The following is a 25,987-nucleotide window of genomic DNA, read 5'->3' as shown; positions in this document are numbered from 1 at the left end:
GTTTGATAAATTAAACGGTTTCTTAAAAGTAGAATTTTTATTATTAATGAGGTTGAACTATTTCACATATTCTCTGTCTTGTTAAATGTTCTTTTGCCTTAAATTCTGCTCTGATATAAATATTGCCATCCAAACCTTCTTTTCATTTGTGTTCTCTAGATACACTTAGCTCTTCCTTTTATTTTAGATTTCTGGGTCATTTCGTTTTAGAATTGTCTTATAAACAGCATATAATTGGATGTTGAGCATCTTTGTTTTTGTTGGGGATGTTTAACCCATTTACATTTATTGTCATATTTGATAAGTTTGATCTTTGGTCAATTAAAAAAGGGATAAAGGGATACTCAAAAGAAAGCATGAGCAATAGAACATTATTGGAATCAGTGTTTATCCTTTCAAGTAGACTCTTCTGAGGGGCAAAAGTCATTTGATTTCAGGTGTTGATACTTTCATGTAAAAAAAAAATCATGTTTTATAGTAAGGTCAGCTTAGTGAGTGTTTCTCCACCAATTTGACCCATTGGTTACTTTAGGATTAATTTAAAATAAAGGCAAACAATTAAAAAAAAAACCTTATCCAGGTACACTTTCTCTGTTATGCACCCTGCCTTCTTTGTTACCCCTCACTATGTCTTTAACATAAGGAGTGGAGAGCAATCAGCCAGTGGCGGGTGAGGGCAACATGGTGTGGCAGAAAGAGCTCTGAATTGTTAGATCTTGGATAAGTCACTTTCCTTCTGGGCTTCAGTTTCCATATCTGGAAGTTTAAGAAGTTGGAGTACATAATCTCTGAGGTCATTACTTGTAGCTTTAATCTTAAATAATTAAACAAAACTTATTAAGCCCCTATTTGTATAGCTTCAGTACCAGGCTATATAGAATAACAAACACAAAAACAATCTATGTTTAAAAAGTAAGAAAAAGAAAAGTTACTAAGCTGATGAGATTCTGTATCTTGGTCTGTGTGCTGTTTATATTGTGTGTAGTATGTAAAAAATTCACTAGGCTATATCTTTAGGATGAGGGTACTTAAATCACTTTACTTGTGTATTTTATACCTCAACAAATTGGAAAACTAAACTGAAAAAAGAAAAAAGAAAGAAAAGAAGAGAAAAGAAAAATTGGCCAGATGTTTAAAGGTTGTACTTATGAGGCAGGATGGTGTAATGGAGAATCCACAGAAAGTAGATGTTGAGTTTAAATCCTGACGACAACAAATATTAGCCTTGGAATCTTGTGCACATTACTCAACCTTTTGAGACTCAGTTTTCTTAGTGAAAAAATTTGTGGTTTCTACTTTATGAGGCAGTCAGGGGTATTGAATGAGTGAAAAGGCACGTAAAGGACCTGGCATGTAGTAGGTGATCAATACATATTTTTTTTTTAATTAATTAATTAATTAATTTACTTATATTTGACAGAGAGAGAGAGTACAAGTAGGGGGAGTGCAGGCAGAGGGAGAAGGAGAAGCAGGCTCCCTGCTTAGCAGGGAGGCTGATGTGGGGCTTGATCCCAGGACCCCGGGATCATGACCTGAGCCGAAGGCAGATGGTTAACTGTCTGAGCCACCCAGGTGCCTCAATACATATTTTTTATTTATTTTTTATTTTTTATTGTTTTAAAGATTTTGTTTATTTGAGAGAGAGAATGAGATAGAGAGAGAGCATGAGAGGGGAGAGGGTCAGAGGGAGAAGCAGACTCCCCGCTGAGCAGGGAGCCCGATGCGGGACTCGATCCCAGGACTCCAGTATCATGACCTGAGCCGAAGGCAGTCGCTTAACCAACTGAGCCACCCAGGCGCCCCTCAATACATATTTTTTAAAAAGAGGCAGTAAGAGTATAAACAAATGTTTATGACAGATTCAAAGAACTAAAATATTTTACATCATTCTTTTTAAATCACCCCAAAACTAATAAACCCCAGAAAGCCCAGTGTTAAAGAGACTGCGAAGAATACAAGCTAGGCTTGTATTTTTCTGGTGTTATGCAAATTGGAAATACCTCTTTTGGAGAGCCACCTGGCAATTTATAATAAAAATCACCCGGTTTATAATTATGATCTTTAAACTGTTAATCCCACTTTTTGGATATAGTCTGAGGAAATAACTCCAAAAGGAAAAACAAAATTTATTTATTTAAAAATGCTTGACTGGGTTACAATAATGTGTGGAAGCAACTAGCTGGAAGATAGTTAATTAAACCCTTTTAGCGATGCAGTGGAATATTGTTCCATTTAAAATGACAGATACATGGACTAAGTAGATATATGGAGAATTCAAGCAAAAAATTAGAAAATAGAGTGCACTCAGTGACTACAACCACATAAAACCTATCTGTGCAATGATAAAGGTTAGAAGTGAATTTTGTAAATTTCTGGTTCTATGTGGAAAAGGGTTGATCTATATTTTAATTTTTGGTTTATTATAGTATAATGATTACTAAGTGAGTCTATAAAAATAAAGTAAAAACATTGTATGTTCTGAGATAGAACAGGGTATATATGAACATAGTGTATAAAATACAGAATAAAAATGTACTGTTGATATATAGGTAGAGTTATAGAAAAATAGGCATTGTATTCCTCATAATATTGAAAAGCTTGCCTCACCAATGCATTGTGAAAGGAGTTATCACTCTCAAGAAGTGCTTTTCCTAGAAATAATTTCCAAGTCAGCTAAAATGCCAAAATATGGAGATGAAAATTCATGAGAGAAGTTGTTCTTAAAGATATCAAGTTCCCTATCGGCTGCATTTTTTTTTTCCAGCTGCTTTTTTTTCTTTCTTTTGTGATAAAGGAGGTTTTAAAGATGCTGAAATGGTTTACAATTGCCTTATTTAGTTGGTCTTATTTTTTTATGTCTCCCCAAAGGGTCACAAAATCCATCATTTAAAAAGAGAAAATGATGTGTTTTTAGTGCAAGGAGAGAAGAGCCACTTTAGAGAACCAATAGGAATGGAAATAAATGGAATCGGGCACCTATAGCCATAACATACTAAGTACTTTGAATCATCTCAGATGTCAGAAGCTTCACAGGGCAAATGGAATGAGGTGCTGGGTGGTGGGGTACTTCCTTTTCATCACTGGAAGGCCTAAATCAACTTGGTAGTGGTTTTGAAGTGAAAGACTGTTGGAGTGCACAGGACAACATGGCAGGCCCGGGTTTAGGGACGCTCCTCTTTCCCCTGGGAATAGAACATCTTTGGGAAATAATGAAGGAATTTGCTAGGTGTGGGAGGAGTCTGGGTGTTTTAGGAGATGGAGGAAACTTTGTATCTGAAATGTGTTTGGTGGCATGGAAAATTTTTGACCCAAGTTACAAAATGCAAGGAATATTCCCCAAAAGAGGACTGGCAAGAATCATGGAGCTGGAAGGAGTTTTAGAAATTGATTAGTCCAAACTCTTAATTTTGCCAAGGAGGAAACAGACCCAAGGGGGAGAAACGGCTTGCCCAAGGTTACAGTCAGCAGTGAGGACATGGCCAAAACCAAGTCTCTTGATTTCTGCCCATTACTTTTCCTGCTCTACCTTACTGAATTGCCCTTACTTTCCACCATCGCTTCATTACTGACCTTTTCTGCATCTGTCATGCAAAAGATTAGCCTTCAGACTTAGAAATGTAGCCCTTTAATTCACAAAGAGTTCCTTTAAGCCATCAGAGGTGTGAGTCAGCAAATCATGATCTATAGCATTGTTCCAGTATTCTGTTTGTCTAGCAGAAGGAGAGAAGTTTAATTTCAAGAGCTTGATTCTGGAATCAGAGTTCATATCCCATGGTTCATATCGCAGTTCCACCACTGGGCTGGTGACTGACATGAAGCAAATTATTTAACCTCTCTGAATTTTGGTATCATCTGTAAAATGGAGGATCATAATAGAACCTATCTTTTAGGGCCCTTAGGTGAGGATTAAATGGGATACCCCATTAGATGGGGGCCTGGGTTATAGTAAGTGCTCAATAAATGCTAGCTATCATTATTGTTGTTCTGGGGATAGTTAGAACTACTTCTGTCAAAAGTCTTAAGGAAAGAATTTTTTTTTTTTTGAGGGAGGAATGGTATTATCTAGGCATGGTCCTTAGGTGCTCAGAAAGACTTTTCTGGGATTATAAAACTTCCTGAACTTTCAACAACGAGAAATCTTTCTCTGGTAGTCTTTTATGGATCTAGTGTAGCTTATTTTTTCTATAGCTTTTCATCCAACAGCTATCTTAATTACCCCAAATTTAGCTACTCCTTATCTTTAAATTTTTTCCCTATTTTTGTCTCTCAATAATTTTTATAGCTTTATTGATATGTAATAAACCCACATATTTAAAGTATGCAATTTGATTAGTTTTGATATACACATGAAACCATTACCAAAATCAAGACAATGAACATATTTATTACCAGCAGAATTTCTGTGTGCCCCTAGGTAATCCCACCCTCCTTGTCCCTTCTGGTCCCTCCCAACCCCCAACCCCATCCTCAGCCAAACACTGATCTGCTAGAATTTTATGTAAATGGAATCATATAGTATGTTTACTATTTGTCTGGTTTCTTTCAACTCAGCATAATTATCATCCATGTTGATACATGTATCAATTGCTCATTTGTTTTTAGTGCTGAGTACTCAATAATTTTTCCTTTGTTCACTCTTTACCCCTGTCTTGCTTAACTGGCCATGATATGGGACGACAACACATTTTGATGACTTAAAAATATTTATTGATTAAATATCTGTGTTTCCTGTTCTTATTTTCTATTTCATTGCTGTCCAGTATACATAGTAAATAGTACACAGCAATTTAGTCTCCCTGAGAAGTAACACCCATTTGCATTCTGTATGCATGTTTTAAAAAAAATGGTGCCCATAAGCAGTATTATTATTTATTTACTCGAAGGTTGAGACTAAAATTTTCTCCTGTCTCTTTGGCTCTCAGTATTAATACTTCCATTGGCCTAACCCAATGAATTGATTGAATAAATTCAATTATATAAATATTTACACAGTTTTTATTTTTGTAGTGAAATATTTACTCTATTAATGTTACAGTCCTGTTTTTGAAAATGTGGACAGCATGTTCTCAATTCCCTTGCAACTGGAGCAAAACATGAAATAAACTAAAAAATTGATACAGCAAAAGTATTATATGTGCAAAATAATGACAGATCATTTAGGACACAAGTCCATTTTTATAATGACTTTTTACCAACACCATAGTATCTCTCAACTATTGACATTCCTGCATCTGGGAAGGAAGAAGATAAAAATTACCATTTAAAACACCCATTCAGGTTTGGTGAAAGATTTAATTTCTTCATCTATCACAGTGTCACGAGCCCTGTGAATACTATAGATCAAGCCTCAGTGCCCGAAGTTTGGAGACTTGGCAGCGTGGGGGGTAGCGTTTAGCCAGAGGGAATCATAATGCCAGAGAAAACAAACTTTACCCATTCTGCATCTTAAACTTGTGTTCTGAGCGGTTGTCCTGAGTGCTCTTTTTGCCTGAGAAGCCTGGGAATGCAGTAATTTAAAAACTGAGCCCGCAGTGGAGATGTATATACTGACCTTAAAGGAGCTACAGACATTCTAGTGAAAGATAGAGGTTTATATGGAACAACGAAAAGAAGGTGTGGTTTCTGTACTTGAAGTTAACCTGGAGATTATCTGGTCCCAACTTTCATTTTGCAGGTGACTAGCCCAAGGTTATAATAACTTAATAGCAGAACTGGGACCAGAGCTGTGCTTTCCGAACCACAAACTCACGCCCTCTCTGTGTTGCTGTTGTCCTGGGACTGGTGTGCTGGGGTGAGAGGTGTTGGACTCTATGATTTGTTCTCTCTGAGCTGCCCTGCCTAGGGGTCCGTTGTCTGGGACATTGCACCTTGATGAGCTATACTTCTTGAGCATTGTGTCTTCTGTGAGCTTGTCCGTTTTAAAGCCGTCTTCCCTACTCTTAGCATCTAAGCCTAAATGCTGTCCTGCATCTTCATCATTTGTGCAGCTTGTGTCCAGCTGTAACATATCTTCTTGTCCACAGAGATTCTTAGGGTGTGTGGCAAGCAACAGATCAAGATCAGCTTCCTTCGGTGCTAATCACTGACTTAGGCCAAACCCTTTATTTTACAGACCTGGAAACACAGGTGAAGAAGTTATGGATTTAAGTCTCCCAGTAATGCATTTAAGATGATGTCATAGCTTGGGCTGCTGTATCAAAATACCGTTAACTGGGTGGCTTATCAACAACAGGCATTTATTTCTCACAGCACTGGAAGCTGGGAGTCCAAGGTCCTGGTGTCAGCATGGTCAGGTTCTGGTGAGAAACCTCTTCTGGGTTGCAGACAGCTGACTTCTCATTGTGTCCTCGTGTGGAGAGAGAAGAGCCAGCTAGTTCTCCGGCCTGTTCTTCTCAGGGCGCTAGTCCCACTCAGGATGGCTGGCTCCACCCTCATGACCTAATTACCTCCAAACGGCCTACCTCCAAATACCGTCACACTGGGATTAGAATTTCAACAGATGAATTTTGGGAGGGACACCAGCATTCAGTCCCTAGCTGCAAATCTGTTGTTCTGCATGGGAAGAAGTACAACAGATCTCCCTGAAACACTGTTCATGCCTCATTAGCATCTGCGATAGTACTTAGCACATGCCAAGCAGCTGCAGGATGTAGCAGGGCAGAAGAATGCATTCAGAGAGGGGTGCCTGCGTGGCTCAGTTGTTAGGCATCTGCTTTCGGCTCAGGTTATGATCCCAGGGTCCTGGGATCGAGCCCTGCGTCGGGCTCCCTGCTCCTTGGGAAGCCTGCCTCTCCCTCTGCCTCTCCCCCTGCTTGTGTTCCTGCTCTCGCTGTGTCTCTGTCAAATGAATAAATAAAATCTTTTTTTTTTTTTTTAAAGAATGTATTCGGAGAGAATGTCTAATGAACAGTCGCACGTGAGGCTGACTGTGGCACTGCAGGCCCTGTGCTGGGAAGGAGCTCTCTTTATGGAGGCACCTCAGTTGTCTGCGTCTGAGCGGATTTAGGAGAGAGATAATGTTAGTGGTCTCACAACTAATGGCCAACAGAGCAATGCAGTTTCTTTCCAAGAGACTACATATAACTCTGTCCTCTCCAGTTCAAATTAGTTTGTCTTCCTTTCTGCTCTAACAGAACATTATTTGGATTTCTGCGTAGGATGTGAGTCATTTCATTTTTGAACATGCTAGTGATTCACAGTGAGGATGGCTCAAACAGGGAGCCCACAGAAACCCCACTGCCTAGTTTGGGAGGCGCTGGGTAAATCTTTATAAAGAAAATATGATTTGATACCCTTTAAAGTGCTAATAGACCCACACTTTTTTTTATTTAAATTCAATTAGCCAACATATAAGTACGTAAGTTTCAGATGTAGTGGTCAATAATTCATCAGTTGCATATAACACCCAGTGCTCATACCATCACGTGCCCTCCTTAATGCCCATCACCCAGTTACCCCATCGTCCCACCCACCTCCCTTCCAGAAACCCTCAGTTTGTTTCCTGTAGGTAAGAGTCTCTCATGGTCTGTCTCCCTCTCTGATTTCTTCCCATTCAGTTTTCCCTCCCTTCCCCTGTGGTCCTCTGTGCTGTTCCTTATGTTCCACATATGAGTGAAACCATATGATAATTGTCTTTCTCTGCTTGACTTATTTCACTCAGCATAATACCTTCCAGTTCCATCCACATCGATGTAAATGGTAAGATTTCATCCTTTCTGATGGCTGCATAATATTCCATTGTATATATGAACCACATCTTCTTTATCCATTCCTCTGTCGATGGACATCTTGGCTCTTTCCACAGTTTGGCTATTGTGGACGTTGCTGCTATAAACATCGGGGTGCACGTACCCCTTTGGATCCCTACATTTGTATCTTTGGGGTAAATACCCAGTAGCGCAATGTAGACCCATACATTTTAAAAGAGACTTCAAATAATTTAGCAATATAATTTGTCGATAGCCTTGATAGTTCTGCTAATAGTATCTGAGATTATCCCCATTTATCAGAATGAAATTTGAAGAAAATAAGAGTGACCTACTTCACTGGAAGGATTAGGAATAAGAAAGAGATGAAGAGATATCTTCTTATTTAGTCTGCTTCTGTGTATGCTAGACCAGGACACAGTGATCCTGTTTTTCATTCCACAGGATAACAGAAGAGCAACATTTTTGGGGAAATTCGTGACTTTTAAAGTCAGTTGTGCTCTAAAAAATACTGTTTTCAGCATAATTATTTAATGTGGAAGGAATGTGGTTACATGTGATTTATAATGTGTAGCATGCAAGGGCACTTTCTTTTCTAAAACATTTTCTTTTTTTTAAGATTTTATATATTTTTTTGAGAGAGAGAGAGGGCATGGGAGTGAGGGGGACAGAGGGAGAGGCAGAGGGGGAGTGAGAGAGGGAGAGGGAGAAGCAGACTCTGCGCTGAGCCCAACACAGGGCTCGATCCCACGACCCTGGGGTCATGACCTGAGCTGTAACCAAGAGTCGGAAGCTCAACCGACTGAGCCACCCAGGGGCCCCTCTGAAACAAATTCTTGAGAAAGATAATTTTAGAAGTTGTCTGCACAGTTCCTGACTCTATCCCTGCTCTGTCTTCTAGTACTGTAACATAGAAGACGCCGCTGATTTATACAAATAAGAGACGTTACCATCAAGATTTAAAAACATATATTATTATCCACATATGCACAAAGAAAAATCTCACCGGTAACTTGAGTTGGCAGACACATATCTAGTCTCTGCCTGTCTTGGTGCCTTTCTTTTGTTGTTTTAGGCACATTGATGATGAAAGGGCTTGTTAGTCTTCCTTTCTTATTTCTCACATTTCAGGAATCAACGTGTCTGATACATACATGGTTTAGATGGACTAAAGATTTAAAGATTGAAATTTATGAAGGGGAGGAAGGCTTGGAGCTTAAGGCACATGGATGGGTACTATTGCACCATTGGATCAGTTTGTTTTTGAAGCTCTTTAGAAATTAAATTGCTGGGAAATTTCACTTAGGAATTGTACATTTTATAGAATGGGTTGCTAGATTGTTAAAATGTTACTGATCTCAGTGTACTCATTTTCAACATTTTTGATTGCTGTTTTCAGTAGTTGATTTTTGGTAGTCTCCTTTTAATATGATTAAAAGCTGACTTATTTATGGAGTCCTGTTAATTAATGTATGTCAAACTCTCTTACTGTGGGGCTGTGGTGGGGCAGACTTCCTAACCTTTAGAATCCTGCTGGGAAACTTCCAAATCCAAGTATGCGATTGTTCCACGGACATTCTCCCAGCCACTGTCTGCACATCTGCCTTCTCTTGCTACTTTTTACCATACCTAAAACTTGTGAAATGACATAATTGTCTCCATCATCCTCACTCTTTATGCCAAATGACCGAGAACACACTTGGCATCAGGTGATAAGAGAGGGGACCTCAGATCTGGCTACAGATATTTAGACTGAGGGATGTTGTCGAGAACTATTTTCTGAATGGAACAAAGCTAGGCACTATATCTGTCCACGTGCAGTTCCTTTCCTGGATTTAGCTTTTATTTTGAGCACAGTCTTATTGTCTGTTTCTTTGATACTCAGGAAGACTCGTCCAAGAGTGTGTTTTTGTCATTGTGATTTCTTATAAAGGATGAGGGATTCAGATCAGGGAGGGGCTGTGTTCTCAAGGCCTCCATGGCAACCTTTGGCATATCTGCCAGGCCCCCACTTAATGCAGTAGAAGCCCCTGTAAGTCCCGTACTGTCTTAGAGGACCACACGTGAGGACCAGTACTTGCAGCTAAGGCAATGTTGCATAATAGAAAAAGTAAAGGCTTGCTTTTCCTTTTTCTCTCTAGAGCTTTGGTTTTAAAGTCAGGAAAATCCTGGCTTTAGCATGTACTAGTAGGGTGCACTAGTAGGGAGGTTTCTTAACCCCTTAGAGCCTCACTTTCCCCATTTGTAGAATGGGAATATTAACACATATGCACAGTGTTGTTGCGGGGACTGAATGAGTTTGTATGTAACGGAGCTAGACAGTGTTGGCACAGTGTAGTTGTGCAGTTGGTGTCCCTTGTCTGTCTTCTAATAGAGGCTGTGTCCAGTTGAACACACCCACTTCTCCCTAATGGACCTTCCGTTTACCTTCACTAATTTTCCATGATGCTAATTCGCCTTCCACCCCCATCTCTAAGGGAGTCTTGTCAGTGGCTCTGCCTTCCTGTCTCTTTCCTTTTCCGTCACTAGCTTGAGATGACTGCTTTCTGGGGGAACATGATGTTTGGAACTGCTAAAGAGACAACGTACTTCCTAGAGCCAGGGATTGGAGTTTTAATGAGTTCTTTCACTAGGAAAAGAGGGAGGCGCTGGGCCATCCCGTGGCTCTTACCCTGCAGTTTGGCATTGCTAGGGCCAGGCACTTAGAAGCTGGATGAATGTGGACTACTGTGTGTGGATGAAAAAACCGTGAATGTTTCTCTTCAAGTTGCTGGAGAGAGAAGTACAAATTAGATTATTAATGATCATATGGAGGTATGAGCTGACAGTCTATTTAGTTTCATTATTAAAACAAGTGTGGTTTTGGACGATGCGGATGTTTCCCCTTTTTATTTAGATGGCAAAGAATATTCATTAAGGGTATCAATAAAGACCCTGTCAATGATTTAGCCTCCAAAGCTGCCCCTGCATGCTAAAAGACAGAAAAGAAAATTTAAGTGGTTGAGAATGAGAATGTGAGATTGGAAGCCAAATTATAAACTCATTTCAACTCCTGGCCTGCAGGCGCTGGAATAACATTATTTCTTGTCAAGGATGGAAAACAACTCCGATCCAGGTCCAAGTGATTATTCCACTTTGGCATTGCTGCCTTTCTGCTAACAGCAATTCCATTTGGACATAGATTAATTAGCCAGGCAGGGACGGAAGTGTGGCTGGTGAGAGCAAAGCCCGAAGAGGCAGAGCTGCAGCCCCGAGTTGCAGTGGAGGGCACCGCTCTGGGCCCCGAGAGGATGAGAGGACGGCCGCAGGCTGGCCCAACCCACTTGAACCTTACACCCACAGTAAACTGGGAAGAGGGTGCCGATCCAAATGGACTCGGAGTTGTACGGACTGTTAATGGCGATGCCTCAGAGAAAACCTTCAAACTTAGGTGCGGGAAGAAGCAAAAATGTGACAGATCCGCTGTCCCCATGGAGAAAGGACAAGCGGTGGCAGGCCCGAGGGGCTTCGCAGTCTTGTCTCTGGTATTCTGGACTTTTTTTATTCCTGCATGTGAAATGGGAACAATAGTGTTTACTTTTTGCTGTTACTTGAATTATAAAGACACATGAGACAAGATCATGAACACTCTTGGGAAAAATGACTCTTAATTAATCGAAGCTAGCATTGATGTAGTTATTAACACTTCTTTAGCAGGAGGGCGTAGTCCCTTTCCAGAATATTTTCCCTGCCTTTGCTTCCAAAGTGTTTTGCTTGTACCTCTTTTCCATCTGCTTTTATCTTCGTTGACACATCTGTGGCCTCCAGTGGAATTCCTTTTAAAGGCAGGGATGGCGTGGGGCGGTCGCCGTTCCCGCCGTGCCGCACTCGCCCTGCGCAGCCGGGAGCGCGAAGGCGGCTGGCGGCGCAGGCGGGCGGGGACCCGGGACCCGCGGGGCCGTGCGCGCGCCCCCCTCCCCGCCGCGCTCGCGGGACAGCGCTATAGCCGCGCGCGGGCCCCGGGGGGGTCAGACTGGGGACGCGCGCCCCGGGAGCGGGGCTTTCCCGGCGGCCCGGGACCCTTTGGAAGCGTGTGCACCCTTTCCGTCCCTCGGGCAAAACTTCCCGGAGGATTTGCTCTTTTCTAACATTTCATTCCATGAAAATTAAAAAAAAAAAAAAAGTGGCGCTGCATGCGGTCCTTGCAGAGGGGGGCAGCACTTTCACTCCTGACCCCAACCTGGAAGCCCGAGTGACTTCAGAGCTGATAGAGCATGAAAGCCTGCAAGCCTGCAAGCCGAGCCGCGAGTTCAGAAGCAGCGCGTGGGCCCCGGGCACGTTTCTTTCTGGCGAGGTTTGTTTTTTGGGGGGAGGTTCCTTCTCAAGTCAGTGTGCTTGCTTTCATGCACACTTCTATAGGGCTTTCGCCATTTATTTTAAACCTTGGTGTGTGTGTGTGTGTGTGTGTGTGTGTAAATAAACATTTTGTATTTTACCATTAAAATAGGGAGCGGAGAAATACCATCCTGCAATTTGGGGATGAATTGTATTTTATATCCTAAGTGATTTAGATTTCTACCATTTTGTAATATCACCTAGAGCGGAGACATGGAAATTCACAGGGGCTCCTACTTCTTACTTTCTTTTATTTTTTAATGTTTTAGATTCCTTTCCGTTTCGAGGAAAGAAACCAAGGTATTTTTACCCAGAGGAGGAATGATGTAGTTCCAACCTAACCTCCTTTTCTTACTTACAGGTAAGTGAGTCTCTTCATCATAGATTACTCAAGAAATGAACTTTGGTATGGTCTGAGTTGTATTCAGTATTCTGGCTATCTTTGAAATGTGTTAAATTTCATTTTACTTTCAACAGTGTGATTAACAACAAATTATTATTTTAAGATATAATTAAAAGTAATTCAGTTATTTGGCTGCCTTGAATCTTTTTTATTCACTTTGTAAAGCCTATAATCTACATTTAATGTTACCAACTTCTTTAGAATTTATCTCTTCTCACCGTGGCAAATGACTTAAGCCAATAATGAAGTTAGAAGAATTACATAATTCTTCTTAAAAAAAAATATTCACTTGAATAGGAACATTTGTTCTCCTCTTGGAAGTTGTGACAGACTATTAAGCTTTCTCAAATATTTAGCCCATAATCAAATGGGCACCATAATTTTGACCATGCTACAAAATATTTCTTTAAGTAAAATGGTTTAGGAAATTGAATAATGATCTTCCTTTCTAACTTGTATCTTAGGGGTATACTTTCTAGAATCTTGGAGAATAGTACCCCAGTGGATTATATAGTTGGTTTTCATCTGGGGACAAACGTGAAACTCTGGAACGTTGTTTTAGTTCTGCTCTTATAACCAGTAATTTTGAGTTTCTCTGCGATAAGATATTTTATTACATTTGGCAAGACTAAACTTTAAAAAAAAAGCAAGAACCTTAGGGACATCATTAATATTGAAGGGCAACAGTATGAAATCTGAAGTTGTATACATGGTTTCTGTCTTCAGCAGAGCAAACCTTTTCTAATTTTCTTTAGAAATGGCTCAACAGACGTAAAAGTAAAACTAGGTAAGCTGTACTCAGCATATGCATATCTTCAAGAAGCTCCTCTCACCTTTTTCCTCTTCATTTAACAGATTTCTGTAGAGGTTTTGTTCAGGATTTTTGTTTTGTTTTGTTTTTACTTCTGTCACACCGATTAAAATGAAAGAATGGAAGTCAAAGCATCTGATTTGATTTTACATTAATGAACTGCTTTGCATTAAAACAATAGAGTGTGCAGAGTGTAAAAGGGATTGTAACTGAGTTACTATAAATAGAAAAATAAAAATGACCTTGGCCAAAAGTTAATAATACAAACAAAAATAAAAGAATAATTCTTCACAAATTCTTTTCTGAGTAGAAAGTCAAGTGCCTATCAGGCCTAAGTTCAGGGCCTCAAGTTCAGGGCCAACTTGAGGGATATACAAAATTACTCTGATCTTTGGTCTTGGGATGTTTCATGTTTTTGAGGATGACTTGGACGATGTAGAAGAGAACAATGTCAGTAGAACACCATGTAGACCCTAATTATTAAAACCTTGAGATAATAGTAGAAAAGAGCCAAGTCAACTTTACAAAATAGAGAAGCAGTAAAAAGCTGAGTAAGGTCTGCTTGGACAAATGCAAAGTTATAGGATGTTTGTGCTCTAGTCCAAGGCTATTAGAGTAGCAAGATGGGGAATGCTTGGGTGGCCAAAGGGCAGAGCAGTAGCCCGAGCTGGGTTTTAATGGTGGTCACAGTGCTGCGGATCCCTGGGCAGAGACATGGGAAGTTGCTGAGGAGCCGAGCCTGCACCTGGGCAGTACCAACTTGGGAAAGCCAGCCTTCCAGGAACTTCCCTTTACAGACTGAGGCTGTTATAGACTCAGGGACTTGAATATCCTTCAGCAGTAGACCTTCCCCAGACTTGCAAAAAACAAACGTGTGATTTGGGAAAAGAGTGACTGGGTTGTGTTCTCCCTCTGGTCGACAGACACGCCACACCAACGTCCGGTGACCATGGAGTCCAGGCGAGGACAGTTCACTATTTGATTCAAATATTTAATAGCATCAGGCCATAAAAGGTTTGCAATAAGGATGTCCTGGCGTCACAGACACATCCTTCGCAGAGCCCGTGGCCTCACCACCGCTCCTTTCCTGTCCGTTGCTGCCCACCATGTTTTCAGCCCTACTCTGTGCCCTGTTGATGGTTCCTGTCTCTCCCTACCCAGAAGTGTGTCCGCATTGCCACACATACTAATTCCTCTCCTCCCGACGAGGGAAAGGTATGCTCTGGGCTGCACCCTCTCATCTCCACCTTCTGCCCCTCCCCCACTCCCCGGGGGTGGAAGTGCTGGAAGCTGTGCTGGTCTTCACGCTCCTCTTTCTACCTGCCATACTTCTTCCTGGCCACTCTCGTGGGGAACTTCTCTCACCCTTCAGCACCAATGCCTCCGATGAGCATTGCCAGCACTCAGAAACAGCTCCTAGGAGGCCCTGACGACAGGAGTGAAAGGGCCAGTCAGTATGTGGAAAAGTGAAGACCTGCAGATGCCTCCTCGGTCCCCAGCCCCTGGCTGATGCTCCTGCATGGTCAACACTGTGTGTCCCAGGGTCTCTCACACCCTCCTCCGAGCAGGGCACAGGACTTTCTGCTCTCATTTGGTGGTCTAGTCTATTCCTTGGGGAGTGTCTGCGGAGTGGAAACTCTCTTTGTAGACAGATAACCTTGTAGGTCCTTTACAGTTCCGGGAGCTCTTGAAATGTGATGGCCAGATAACATAAAATGGTAGCTGATTCAGTCTTTTTTGGGATGAAGTGGGCATGATAAGTAAATACTAATATGAAGCTGTGATATAGGAACTTGGCATGTTGCTCATATTTGAAAAACAAGAGGATTAAGTAGAGCAGTTTGTGTTTTATGAATTTTTGGATATGTTTTCAGCTTTTAAAATATTTCCATTTAATGGCATGAAGTGTGACACAAAGTCCGTAAGCTTTTAATGAGTGTCAGCTTTTGCCGCTACAATTTTAATTTATACTCCTGAGCCACAATTTGTTTTCAGCAGATGAAGCTACTCCAGGCAAGCTGGGGCCGGGAGACTCACACTGGCACCAGAATGGGTACCCAGCGATGCATGCCTTCTAGTGGGTTTTCATTTCTTTCTGTTGATTGACACTTAATTAGGCCTTGTGTTTTGTCTTTTCTGTTCTCTTTTGGGGCTCTGCTTATTGAGATCCCCTTTCCATCGAGTTAGTTTCTCTGTCCCAAGCCTGTACTCCAGCCTCTCACATCCGTGTCTGGTTCTGCTGTCCCAGACTCCCTTCCTTTCTGGGCCTTGGCTCTGGAAAGCCCGTCCTGAGCCCCAGCGACCGAGGGGCTGGGCCGTTGTGCCTCTATCACCTTATTTCCCCCACTGTTTACAGCCGTTTACCAGTGGGACAACTGTCCTGGGGCCCAGCATTGTCCTCACAGGAGGCACCGTCTGCATTTTTAGCACCTAGCCTATATTTGTCCTTACTTATAGTGACAAGCAATGTTTGGATGACTCTCTGGTATCGAAAACCCTCATCAGAACCTAGTAATGTCAGTATTTTAATTTGCTGAGTGCTACGTTGTATACCTACCTTTCCTTTGCCTTCTTCATTTATTTTAACGTGTATATTTTTGGAGCTACCACAGAGGTGGCGGGGGGAGGGATTTGAACCCAGGTGTTCGGACTCCAGCACCAGTGCTTGCTTAGTTTCATCTGTTTGAAACTTAAGTCAAAGAAGGTTGGCCACAACCCACGTGTCCAACCACAGATGAGCAGATGAACAAAATGTGGAATATACATATCGAGGAATAGCATTCTACCTCAGAAAGGAGGGAGGTTGTGCCACATGCTGCAACATGGATGAACTGTGAGGACGGGATGTGGAGGGAAATAAGCCAGCTACAAAAAAAGACAAACTATTGTATGCCTTAGCTGGCATGAGGTATCTGGAGTCTTCGCATTCATAAGGACAGGAAGTGGAATGGTGGTGGCAAGGGGCGGGGCGTGGGGAGAATGCAGCGTCTAATTGGTAGAGTTTTCATTTTGTGAGATGGAAACTTCTAGGGACTGTTGAACAACACTGTGAATGTATTGAATACTACCGAACCATATACTTAAAAACCACTGAGACGGCAGGGGCCCTGGGTGGCTCTGCTGGTTAAGTGTCAGACTCTTGCTTTCAGCTCAGGTCGTGGTGTCAGGGCCCTGGGATCGGGGCCCCTGCGGCAGGAGCTGTGCTCAGCGCGGAGCCTGCTTGCCCCTCTCCCTTTGTTCCTCCTCATGCTCTCTCTCTCTCTCTCTCTCTCTTTCTCTTGAATAGATAAATAAAAAAAAAATCTTAAAAAAATCATTGAGATGGTGAATTTTATGTCATATGTATCTTACCAAATTGAAAATAAAAAGAAGTAAGTCAAAGACCTTGCTTTTAAAAAAGATGATCCTTTGAAAGTACAAAAAAATTGAATTTCTTTGATTTGGGGACTTTTCCTTCCTTATGCTTTATTTTTCATTTGCTCAGATCTTTAAATCACTTTTTATTTAAACATGTATTATGTAGTAAAAACAACTGGATTCACAATGATAGGGTCTTTGGGATTTACTTCCAGACCTTGTTATTCCCTTTCTTATCTTTGCCTACATTTGCAGTGAAAATCTGATTCAAAATTACCCACTTTCTCACCTGTTTTTCTTCAGTAAAGATAATAGGATCTTCCTGCTCATCTGGAAATACTCGTATGACACTTAAAAAATTACTTGTATGATTAAGGACAGAAATGTTCGTTCTGTCACAAGCAGAGGGCATGACAGACTCCAGGCTTTCATTTGATTGCTCATGAGGAGCCAGCTACTTCAGTCTTTTTTTTCCATCACACTAATGGACCTTTTATGTGGAAAATCATGACTCTAAAACTGTAAATAACACTCTGGTGCTTGAAAGAGCACAATTTCAAGATGTTCAGCTGACACCTAGGAAGCAGCTCTCTTTTTTACTCAAAGGTTCTGACCCAGTGTGTAATATCTTTCCTGAAGAATTTAAAAAGAAACTCGAATCCTGTCAGCCTAGGGACATGTTTGTGGAGAAGGGAAGGCAAGAATCTGATTGAGGAGCTATGTGTAAAGGTTTGAGGGGAAAGTGGGGATGAAAATTAGAGGTGGAGGTGGGCACAGGAATGAATTGTAACCTTGTGGAAACTTCTAGCTCAATTGTTACTTAGATTTTTCTTTTCTTTTTTTCTTTCTCTTTCTTTCTTTCTTTCTTTCTTTCTTTCTTTCTTTCTTTCTTTCTTTCTTTCTTTCTTTCTTTCTTTCTTTCTTTCTTTCTTTCTTTCTTTCTTTCTTTCTTTCTTCCTTCCTTCCTTCCTTCCTTCCTTCCTTCCTTCCTTCCTTCCTTCCTTCCTTCCTTCCTTCCTTCTTTCTTCTCTTCTCTTCTCTTCTCTTCTCTTCTCTTCTCTTCTCTTCTCTTTTCTCTTTTCTTTTCTTTTTTTTTGAGAGAGAGCCCACACGAACAGGGGTTTGGGGAGGTGGGAGGTGGAGGAGGAGAGGAGGGTCAGAGGGAGAGAGAGAGAATCTTAAGCTGGCTCCATGCCCAGCATGGAGCCCTACGTGGGGCTTGATCTCACGACTCTGAGATCATGACCTGAGCCGAAATCAAGAGTCGGATGCTTAATCGAATGAGCCACCCAGACACCCCATTACTTAGATTTTTTTTAACATTACAGACAGGATTCTATGGTCCGGGCCACCAGAAAACACTAAATTCATCTCTACTATTAGGAAACCATCTAATCCAAGTTGGTACTTTAAAATTTTTTTCTAAAGCTCTTTAAAAATATGTGGTAATTAGAAATATTAATATTTACCCTTAAATCTTTTAATAAGTGGTTGCATATTTTCAACTCAACAAACAAATGAGACTTACTACAAGTTAGACTTTAAATACACTTTGTGGTTACAAAGTGTCAATTCTTGGATTGGAATCCAGTCTCTGGTGAAGGTGTCAGTCATCTGCAGAAAAATGAGAACAGTAAGGTGATGTCTTTCAAAGAGCTAATACTCCCTCTGAAGGAATAATCTTTACTCTGAGGCTCTGGTCTTTTTCTTATGTATTAATATTTAAAATATCTATTCTTTTAGAATATAATGATATATTTCTTGACAAATTAAAATGTTGGATATTATTTAGGATTTAGGATTCCTACAGGAATGGTATATATTGGAAGAATGTTCCAGAATTGATAGAAGAACCAAAATCTCATATATAATAAAGACTTGCAGCCAGGGCTAATTGTATGATTACATGTGTTTTTTTAAATTTATAAAACATGTGACTAACCAACTTAGTCCCAACCATGTGGGATCCATGCCAAGGAATAGAGGTCTTGATAGAGGGGGAGAAAAGGATTAAATTAATAATATTTGACTTTTATGATAATTTTTTGCAGCCAAGTGAAATAAAGCACTTACCTGTAGCCTTGGACCATTGTCCTAATTGGAGTCCTGACCTAAAGTTGCAATGAGCGCTGTACCTGGGTGTGGTTTAGCTGACTGCATGAGGGTCGGTTGTGTTGTTCTCATCACCGAACTGTTCTTGCCCTGAAGTCGTTGTTGTGGGTTTCAGGCTTAGTGTTATTGCTCATCTCACTGCAGTTTGATTCATGGCATCTTAATTATTATTTTTAGTACTTGAAAAGCCAGATTATTGATATCACTGTGGCCTGCCTTCTCTCCATTGTTTGATGCTTTGACTGCTATCCTTTAAACTCTAACTTCCCTTGGCTTATACAATGTGACGATAAGCTCTTATAGTTTTTCCCTACTTCTCTGGCTGATCCTGCATAGTCCCTTTCCCATCACTTATATATTGATGTTCCCTAGCATTTTGTACTCTGTCTTTTCAGTCTATACCTCTCTGTCGTTTCTTCTGGTCTAAATGGTGAACTTTCATCCATTTCCTGCTTCTTTCCAACTTTCCTCCCCCAGCTCACATGACCCTTCAGTGCCGCAGACTCCTGGCCGTGTCTACGGCATACCCCACCAGTGCTCTCCACTCGTCCTCTGCCGAGCTGATTAGGTTAGAACCAGGTGATGAGGATCCAGTTTCCTTCTTCTCCCCAACTAGCATGCTACTCTAAACAACTCAACACTTGTCTAACTTGGACCCAGTATAAACGAACATAAGTGATAAATAACTACCAAGTTGTGGATGAAAATGAGTGCACACATTACTGAATTTCTTAGAATAAAGTTGTCAAGTGGAGTCACATTCTCAGCAATACTGCAAACTGCTCCAAAAAGATGATACTGTAGAAGCCCCGTATGCTGATGTTCTAGGAACCAGTGGCAAGGGCATTAATACCCCTGCATTGAGGGAGAGATCCTTAGAAGGGAGATACTGTCCAACCTTGGGTCACATAATGCCACAGTTATCCAGGGGCATGGCTTTCTTCTCTGCGTCTCCCTTCTTGAGAGTCCAAATTTTAAACCCTCAACACAAGCAGTAGACTTCCAGCTCTGATTTGTTTCATACTTGTACTCCCTATGAGACTAGCATTTCAGCAACAAAAAGCCATAGGTGGGATAACTCCGTTGGTGATAACAAGAATGTTAATATCATACTACTGCTCTCAGTATATCCTAGCCGGTGAGAACTTACCACAGACATTACTATTACTTCTATAGATTATTATTTGATTCTGAGTAACATGGAATAAAGTTCATCTAAGCAGACTTTAAAAAATCCAGTAACTCGGGGCGCCTGGGTGGCTCAGTCATTAAGCGTCTGCCTTCGGCTCAGGTCATGGTCCCAGGGTCCTGGGATCAAGCCCCACATTGGGCTCCCTGCTTGGTGGGAAGCCTGCATCTCCCTCTCCCTCTACTGTTCCCTCTGCTTGTGCTCTCTCATTCTCTCTGTCAAATAAATAAATAAAATCTTTAAAAAAAATCCAGTAACTCATTTCCTTCCAGAATGTTGATTAAGTATAAACACTGCCCACAAACATTACCTTTCCTTAACAGTATGCCAGTGCACTCAGTCAGCAAATTTGCTGAGTGTCTCCTATGCACTAGGCAGTATTCTAGGAGTTGGAAGTACAGAAGCGAACAAGAGATGAAAATCCCTGCCCTCACAAAGTTTTTATTCTGGAGCTAGGAGTCCAGATATCTAGCAAAATAACTGGATTTTAGACATTTCCATTTTCTTCCAAGGTTTATTCACAATTATAAATCTTATCTCTCTCTGATCACAAAAATCATGGCTTGGTAGAGCTCAAAGAAATGGCTTCAGCCACTCTGTGTGTGGCGTGAACTCTGGGCAGGTGGGCAGGGACCCTTGATCCTAGCTGCACTTGTTCGGATGAACTGTGACGACCCCCTCACGTCCCTGAGCCTTAGTTTTCTCACCTGTTAAATAAGGACTGGATTCGAATCTGACTCAAGCATGGCAGCTGAGGGGTGTTTGGAGATTTTGGTTGACACCATGACTGAGTGGGCCCAGGAATGCTGAGTAACTTGCATGTCCTGGGACAAGCCCAACCCAGGCCCACAGAGCTTATGAGAGCTGAGTGGGGAACAGGACCAGAGATCTGCTATATTCAATTTGGGGCTTTTTGGGGACCCCCATGCCATTCCATCCTTTTCAGGATTGTCTAGGGTGACATGTTCTCTGATTTCCTTTCATTTGGAATAGGCTGGGTAAGGCAGTGGGTAAGTGTGTTTGATGGGAAAGATGTCCCCCAAGGTCCTCTACTCTGAAGTCCTCAGACTGGGCAGAGCAGGGAGCTTCTAGTTATCATTCTAAAGCAACCTCGATTTTCAAAATATCCCCTGATTTTTATCAGGATAGCTGAAGCTCAAATACATAAAATTATTATGTCAACTAGGTCTCATTTCTACTAGGATCTAGTTAATTTGCATATAGCTATTGTACCTTATTATGCAAAGATAGAGACCTTATTACAACATCGGTTTTGAGGAGATTTATAGCATCCAAAGCCCAAAGTGAATAATGCCAAAATATTTTACGAGCAAATCATTAATCCATGGAAAATAAGCAGCTTATGGGGAGAATAATATGCGAACCAAACCAAAAAGGTTACGTAAGGAAATCTTGTCAAATAAATGGTGTATTAAGTATTTCTTCTTTTATTTATTGGTAAGCAGGGTATCATGTAATACTGTCCAAGAGATAAAAATCAGGCCTCTCAACCTGAGAGGTATCATAAATGAAAGAAGCAATGTTCATCTTTTGCCAATTAGGTTGAAATGTCATCTCTGCCTCCAGTCTGTATGGTGAAATTATAATCTTTCTCCTTATGTCATTTAATCCCTAATGTGCCCTCATGGCACATATTTGGGTGACTGGAAGGCTAGAGAAGGATTACAAAACATCCCAGAAAGAGTCTTTTACCTAAATCAGTGGTTCCCAAACTGGGAACCAAGGTATCCCAGGGAACCAAAGGAAATCCACAGTTGTGCTTTAGAATATTTTAAATTTTCAAGTAAAGTTGGCCATCATGCAAACTGCTAGCTCAAGGTAGTTCATACTTTCAACACTAGATTGAGCTACACTCCTTTTGATGATGTCACATCTTTGGGAAACCACATTTTTAGCAGTTACTGTGTTAAAAAGCAACTGCTACACAAAATGAGATGGTGGTGTCTAATCTGATTCCAAGGTTTGAGAAGCGCTGCAGTGCCCAAGAGATGCACACATCCCATTAGTAGGTAATGGTGGTTAAGAATGAGATAAAACTATTATGTTTATTTCAGTTTATTGTATTCCTTTCTCAAACAACTACTAAGTTGTTAGGACATAAATACTCATAAGCTAGTGGACCTAACTGCTTAATGAAAAAAACTGTTAGCCATTTCTTTTAGTCAAGGACTGTTAGAAAAATTAATGAGACACGAATGGCGCCCTGAACTGAGAAAGTGAAACCTTGGGCCTAAACATCTTGGTCGGTCTCCAAATTGGGCAGCGAAGAGCAAAGTTTCATCTTCGAAGAGCAGGTATTTGGAAAAGGGTTCGTTTCCTGGGCCCTCTCCTTGAATAGAACAGCTGCAGGGGCCTCTGGAGAAGGGTCAGGACTGCTAGAGGGCCCGTGCCCCACCTGGTGTGTCCACTGCCACTTCTGTTTCTGGGGGGTCCGAATACGGAGGGAAGAATGACTGGATATGTATAATGAACATGGCCTGAGCTAAAGATACACTTTCATATTGTCTGTGTTTTTTTATTAGAAACTTGGGAGTGTAGGCTCTTTGGAATAATTCGCTGTGCTATAGAATATAAGCATTCTGTAAAAAATCAGTGACAGTTACTACAGTTCCCTTTCAGGCCTTAAATCCGTCAATCTTCATCCAACTGAGGCTCGCCATAAAATAAAGATCAGATGGGAGCCTCAGCATGAGCCAACATCTTGATTATAAAAAGCCCAGGAATGTTACTTTTATTAGGGGCAAATAATTGGCCGATAGGTATCAAAACACAAAGGATGCAAGTTAGAACCAAGCGTTGAGTCGTTTAGAGTAGCATCCTAGGTGGGGAAAAGCGGGGAAATAGGACCTTCATCACCTGGTTCTAAAGTAATCCCTGGTGGACTCAGTTTTCAGTGGTTGCTCCTCCTCGTACTCCAGCCCTGGGGCAGGAGGGCAGGAACGCAAGCTTTTGAAAGGAATATTTTTGTCGGGCCGTCCTTTAGGAAACCTCTACAAATGGTTAATGGAGGACAATTACATTAGACAAGCACTAACCAAAGTGTTTCCCAGATTACTAATGCTACGGGATGCTTTTCAAAAGGAGATTTTTTTTTTTTTTTTTTTTTTTGTGATCAGATAAACTTAAAAAATGTACTCCTTTCTTGTAGGGTACAATGTACCTTGGCCTATTAAAGATTCTGTCCTATTAAAGACAAGTGTTTATTTTATTTTTTTTAAAGATTTTATTTATTTGACATAGAGACAGCGAGAGAGGGAACACAAGCAGGGGGAGTGGGAGAGGGAGAAGCAGGCTCCCCGCCGAGCGGGGAGCCCGATGTGGGGCTCAGTGCGGGGCTCGATCCCAGGACCCTGAGATCATGACCTGAGCCAAAGGCAGTTGCTTAACCAACTGAGCCACCCAGGCGCCCCAAAGACAAATGTTTAATTTAACTTCCTGGTTCCTAGCTTTCTTCTCCACAGAACCCTTTTCCAGGCTTTTTCCTTTCCAGAACCCTCCACGCTCGCCTTTTTAAGAATGATGTCCCACCAACCAGCCTTTGAGAGGCGCTGCCCGCTGCCTGTGATGGAAAGAAATCTGATTCCATTAAATTTGCATCTCACTAGCTGTCATACACTAAGCCAGCATTTCTCAACATTTGAAAACTTGGAGTTTACAGAAACGTACAGATGCCCCAGCCCATCCCCAGAGTTTCTGTATACCAGGGGTGGTGCCAGTTACCTACATTTTTGAGAAGCTCTTGCAGGTGGTCTTAGAGGTTCCAAGGTTGAGAGTTGCTTTGCTTGGAAGAACTTTCTAGGTTCCATTTCTTTTCTCTAAGGCTGCATCGGTGTTTCCACAAGTCTTTTTGATGTTGGGCATGTTTCCTGAAGGGAACTGATCTCATGTTGAAAGAAGACTGCTGTGACGCTGTGGCTCGGAGTGTCCCAACCTGTGGGCCTCCCCCTGCTGTTGCATGCCTGGGCCCCGGGGCTGCTCCAGCGCAGGTGTGCTCCTGAGGTCTTGGGAAGGCTGCAGGGGAGTGGTAAAGAGGATGAGCCCTGTCTAGGGGGCCTGTTCCTGAGCTCCTCAAGCGGGGTGCCACTCACACCTTGAGCTCTGCTTTTTCCATAAGCCGATAATTGGGTCGTGGGGAACTTGACCTCATGTTCTCCCGGAGAAGTGTTCTCTGTTATGGATCTTCTCATATTATATCTCATGGCCTAACATTCTCTAGAATCTCTGTTCCTCCCCATGATACCACGGGAAGCAAGGCAGGAAAGAACTCAGTAAGGTGAGTGGGTTTTGTGGTAATCAGTCAGGAATTAGTACAGGGATAGTGAAGTGATATGGTGCAGCCACAGGCTGTGGATTTTTCCACTAAAAAAAACCCAAAAGGCCCAGGTGAGAACAGAGGACACTGAAACCAAGGCAGGGTCTACTGGATCTCCCCACACTGTGTAGGTGGTGTGGGAAAAGCCCCATAACCGAATGTTGAATCAGAAGCAAGAGAATCAGGCATTTTTGAGTGGTGGATGAGATGCATTGCTGAGGTCTGTTTGTGTTTTACCTTCTTCAGTCGCATGTGGTCCCTAGCCTGGCCACAGACATTATGCCAGTAGTTACTAGAGAGTGTCAACTCAAATGGGAAGGAGCCTCCTGTTCATCGATGGCTGGGGAGAGCGCTCTTACGGTCTGCCTTTTCTCTTATAGTGGTCTGAGATGCCTCGCCTACGGATAGGCCAGAAGAAAAAGGAACCAGTGTCTGCATTGTGTTCTAAGCATAATGTGGTCAATTTTACATACATAGTTCCCTCTGTTATTCCCTACAACAGCCCTTGGGAGTACTTCTTAGTTCTTTAAATAAAGATGAGACACAAAGGTTCAGAGAGATGAAATAAGTGAAATAAGTTGTCCAAGTGTTCACAGCTCGGAAATGAGGGGGATAGAACCCAGATTCCAAAGTCCACTTTGATGCCTCCCCGCCCCCCCGCCCCCTGCAGCCCTTCCTGTTGCCTGTTGCCGGGACCCATGGCCGTGGTGCCTTCACACTTGCTCCTGGATATCTTCTGTGCAATGAGCTCGATAACAAGCTCTTGAAAAAGAAAATGAAGAGATGCCTTCGAACACTTTCTTGCTTATCTGTATTGCTGCAGCCATGGAACTGAGCATGTTTCCTATCACCAGTCCTTCTGGGACAGACTGTGTGATAGGAAAGAATATGGTGGCAGAAGATGATCATTCGTTTTTCTCAGAGTATATTTAGATTATACTTCTTTTGATTTTATAAATAGTTGGTTTTCAAATAAGCAGTTAATAGTGTTTACTAGCAGTGTGTTTTAGGTCTAAAATTTAGTGGCATTAGCTAGAACTTTATCATGGCATAAAAATTTCCTGGAGGAAGTAGAATATCAACCGTGGGATATATAGCTAACATTAGTAAAATAAATATTAATCCAAGGTTAACTGTTAGTCTAAACTTTTTCTTAATTCAAAATCCAAGCAAAGCCTTACTTTGTCAAAAAAATATTTCAGCTCAGTTTGAAATTCTAATAAGAAAATCACCACAGACTTGCAAAATCTCAGCATGAATAATATTAACTGTCTCTGTAACTTAATTACAGAATACCAAATACCATTGCCTGGGAGGCACATGACCATAGCTTCCAGGTTTAAAGATCACACATTTCTCAAATGTTAGCTCTGGATGGTGATCATTTAATTTGACCCTTACATTCTGCGGATGAAGAAAATACATAGGTGAGTGATCTTTTCAAAAGTCATAAAGATGATGGGTGGCAGACAGGGCTTCTTATTTTGTTACCATAGATAGTGGTGCCTTTAACTGAAATATTTTTAAGAAACACTTTAGCCAAGCCTATTAATGTAGCAGACCATTAGGCTTGGCTCAGTTTGTGCTTCTTATGCGTCCTTTAATCATAACTAAGCAACATAAACATACCCCAAAAGCTGTGGGCTGAGGCAGTGACAGTTGTCAGTGTTCAGCCTCATTGGTTTGAGCTTTCTCAAATCCA

General features: G+C 41.6%; 1 protein-coding gene across 11 annotated transcripts in view; it reads left to right on the top strand.

Annotated features, from left to right (window-relative positions):
* Positions 1-25,987, top strand: part of CSGALNACT1 (chondroitin sulfate N-acetylgalactosaminyltransferase 1) — a 337,597-nt gene that overhangs the window by 135,061 nt on the left and 176,549 nt on the right. For 6 of the 11 annotated variants that reach the window (XM_027598294.2, XM_035726078.1, XM_027598292.1 and 3 more), the window contains one exon: positions 12,350-12,441. The exons of 2 other annotated variants lie outside the window; for them this stretch is intronic. The gene's annotated coding sequence lies outside the window, so the exon portion shown is untranslated. Of the gene's footprint in view, positions 1-10,447; positions 10,521-11,642; positions 12,040-12,349; positions 12,442-25,987 lie in introns of those variants that run through there. 3 more of the 11 variants (XM_027598295.2, XM_027598301.2, XM_027598291.2) reach the window with 3 other exon arrangements.

The sequence above is a fragment of the Zalophus californianus genome, chromosome 2 (genome assembly GCF_009762305.2).
Source record: "Zalophus californianus isolate mZalCal1 chromosome 2, mZalCal1.pri.v2, whole genome shotgun sequence".
Taxonomy (NCBI): Eukaryota; Metazoa; Chordata; class Mammalia; order Carnivora; family Otariidae; genus Zalophus; species Zalophus californianus.
Note: the sequence above shows the minus strand (reverse complement) of the source record. Positions and strands in the feature narration are given on the sequence as shown.